At 43.3% G+C, this 3,773-nt stretch overlaps 1 non-coding gene across 1 annotated transcript; it reads right to left on the bottom strand.

The window, feature by feature from the left end:
• Positions 1–2,170: 2,170 nt before the first annotated feature.
• Positions 2,171–2,242, bottom strand: Trnat-ggu (transfer RNA threonine (anticodon GGU)). The gene has a single exon. It is a non-coding gene; the product is annotated as a tRNA-Thr (tRNA).
• Between the last annotated feature and the right edge of the window lie 1,531 nt (positions 2,243–3,773).

Consider the following 3,773-nt stretch of genomic DNA (forward strand, 5'->3'; position numbering starts at 1 on the left):
AAATAGGCCATCAAAAATTATTGACATCACCACTTAATTGTTTAATTTCATATTTCTTGTCTCCTTAATATTCCCAACGTTGCAATGAATTTGCAAATATTTTGCTGTGTTCCGACAAACAGCTCTTTTTTTTTGGCGTTGCCTGCGCGTAAACAGCTGGGGTTCGGTTTCTGCACTGCTGCACTTTTTTTTTCATAATGCACTCTTATTAAAACTTCCTCGGCACGGTGCTTTATGTTCTTTTGATCAGAAATAGCACATCCCGGAATTTTTAAAGCGCATGCTACTGCAACACAGTATGTATATAGACCTAGGGCGCGCATAAAATCTGCTCCCTCAACGCGTGAGATCTGCTTTTCTTTTTTTTTTCTTTTTTTTGCTGTGACCATTTCTCACCAATTATACAGTATTTTAAGGGTGCGCTCGGTGCAATGCAGCATAAGCAGCATTTTTTTTTGCAACAAATGTAAAAATACGCTTGATAAAATTGCCTTATACCAAGTTTATCTACAGAGTTCCACGCTTCTGTTTTGTGCAATGCCAACGATCATGCCACAATTGCCTTCAAAGTATACCAGTAAACAGTTATTATTTTAATAAATCTTCGAATTCGCTCTCGTGCGTGACACGCTTATAACTCGGATAGCATGCGTAATCTGTTCAACAGATCGAGATAAACAGCCGAGCAAATAGAAAGGCATGTAGTTTTCAATATCGCTGACCATAGCGAACCGAAAAGATGAAGTATCCTGTCGCATAAGATATTTTCCAGCAAAGTTAGTGTAGTTCACTGCAGGAAGGAGTGTTATTCGAGGGGGGCGAATTCGTTGAGGCCAACTATGCAGCCACGTAGAACGGCGTGGCGCTCTTTGACATTAATTTTTCCCACACGGCAAACGAAATTCCCAGAGTAGCTCACCAGTAATGTTCGATTGTGAGCTACTCTCTTCTGCAATCTGCATACAGTGGCGTAGCCAGGGGGTGGCACACCGGGCCCGTGACCCCCCCCCCCCCCCGCGGAAAAAAATGTCTGCTTACGCCCCTGTCTGCATGACGCGTTTAAACAAGCGACGAAGTACTTCAGGGGACCGTGGTACTGCTAAATGTCCGGCCACGCTCTGCATTGAACAGGCCTGCAGCCAAAGCGCTTGGAAGGGGTATGGCGGCGAGAGGTCACGTGATGCGAGTAAGCCAATCGCGTCGACGGCGGCGCGCGGAAAACAGATGCGATACTCTGAAATTTTTCCAGTGACTCTAGTCGCCGCTCCGATCACCGTACGCAAGGCAGCCAAGGCGAGTCGGTGGAGTCGCGCCTCGGAGCATTTGCCGACGTCGCCGCTCGCGACGGCGTGATAAACATCGAGTGCGCTTTGTTTGTGATGTGAAATAATTCCTGTTTGAATAAAGTGATGTTTGGAGTGTGCCATTTCTGCAAGACAGCACCCGTTTCCAAACCACTAGCGAGATCGCGAGCGGCGATGCAAGGCCATTTCGCAGGTAAAGACAGCGACATCATCGTCTGGGCGATCCGGCTCGCGTGCCGGCTCGCCGTTTACTTTCATTTTCATATTTGACCTTCCTTTCCGTATCCCGCCAAACCGGTTTCGAAAAGGAAGGTCAACCGAAACAGCGCTACTAAGAATAAAACAAATCATAGATACATAACATCGATACCAGACCTTACACGCTAGGCCTATTCATTGATTTTTCGAAGGCCTTCGACTAGCTTAATAATGAGATTCTTGAGGACAAGTTGTTCGCATGTGCTATTCCATGGAAACCATTATATTTATTGAAATATTACTTGCACAACCGCCAGCAATATGTATCTTTGCAGGCTTCTAAATCGCCATTTCTTTCTATTTCAAGAGGCGTGCCACAAGGCAGCTGTTCACGACACCTCTTATTCAACTGGTGTATAAATGACCTAGTAAATATTTATAAGTTGTCATATATGCCGACGACAGCATCATACTATTTTCGGGGCCTAATGTGAGTGATCTAGTCTCTAAATGAAGGAAAGAAGATAGCTTTTAAGGGCTCGTTTTTCCTTGTTAGACACAATAATAATTAGAAGTAACAGACAATAATACCAAGGAAAGTATAGGAGATGCTATTTGTAATAAGTAAAAGTAGCTGTGAAGAAATTAAAGTGGACAAAAAGACAACTTGTCGCCGGCAGGGACCGAACCCGCGCCCCTCGAATAACCCGTCCGATGCTCTACCACTGAGCTACGGCGGCGGTCACCTCCCTCCCCCCCCCTCCACTTTATGTGGTATATATGTGCATTTGACCTAGGAGTGTTAGTCACCTCCAATCGCAGTCATGGCGGCGAGTGTGGGACACTCGCCGCCATGACTGCGAGTGTGGGACACTCGCCGCCTCATATATATACCCTATACACATATATACCCTATAAAGTGGACGGGGGATGACCGCCGCCGTAGCAGAGCATCGGACTCGTTATTCGAAGGTCGCAGGTTCGGTCCCTGCCGGCGACAAGTTATCTTTTCGTCCACTTTACTTTCTTCACATTTATATTCCACTTATTATAAATAAGATCTATACTTTCCTCGGCATTATTGTCTGTTAGTTCTCATTAATGCTAGTCTCTAAATACAATAACACACTGTCAATGCTGTCAACATGGTCCAACCTAAACGCAATAAAGATAAACCCAACAAGAACCAAAATTATTATATTTGATGCAAGAAGTAAAGTAGTTCAACTATTAAACCCTATTTTATATAAAGGTCAAAACATTGCTGTAGTAGGCGAACACAAGACACTTGAAGTTACTTTTTCCTCTCACCTTAGTTGAAACTCGCACGTAGAAGAGCTGTGTAGGAGACTGTCATCAACTACTGGAGCATTATCGCAAAGTCAACGCTTGCTCCCGAAGTTAGAACTTCACATATACTACGCGCTATTCGCATCCTACCTGAATTACTGCAACCTGGTTTGGAGTACCGCAACTAAAGAGAACCTAAATAAATCCTTGCTTCTGCAAAAGAAGATTATTCGTCGCATTGCAGACATTTCCTACCTGGCCTCAACTAGAAATGTCTTTCGAGAATACACTGTCATACAGGTTGAGCACTTATACAAATTACGGGTTTTACGTGCATTCTACTTTTCCGACACTTATAAAGAATTCCTGACAACTATATCCCACCTAAAACTTAATGACACTACTATACGTACGCGACATACTTTTGCGTGGTTTGTTCCTCGTTACCGAACCACCTCAGCACAGCACTATAATGTACCATCCATCTTAAGTGAATTTGCCAAAATTACTACTGCTACAGTTTTGCGTCTATCTTGTAGCTCTCGCGTTCATATGTCTTGATTGTGCAAATTTTAGCTTATCTTCTCACATCGCATTTCTATTTCTATTTTCTGTCTCGTCATCTTTACGCGATATTGTTACTCTGTAAAAAATTTGTACTTTCAGTAATCCTTCAGGCTTACAAGATGCTGTTATAACTTTTTTGATCTTGCAATTGCAGTACCTTTTTGTATTATGAAGTTCTTTATGCTGTACTAAACGTTTAAATGAAAACTTTACTGCGACTCTGTATGCTATTTCCATTACTTGATGCAATCCTAACTGCAACTGTTACAGTATTACTCGTGTACGTTTAAGTATAATCCTACACGCCCGTTTGTGCTGTAAACGTCGTGTGCTGCCAATGTCTTCAGGGACTTCAGGAAATGAATGTCTTGAATGTCTTCAGGGTCTTCAGGGACCAAGTCAAGCTGTCTAGGG

The sequence above is a fragment of the Rhipicephalus sanguineus genome, chromosome 8 (assembly GCF_013339695.2).
Source record: "Rhipicephalus sanguineus isolate Rsan-2018 chromosome 8, BIME_Rsan_1.4, whole genome shotgun sequence".
Classification (NCBI taxonomy): Eukaryota; Metazoa; Arthropoda; class Arachnida; order Ixodida; family Ixodidae; genus Rhipicephalus; species Rhipicephalus sanguineus.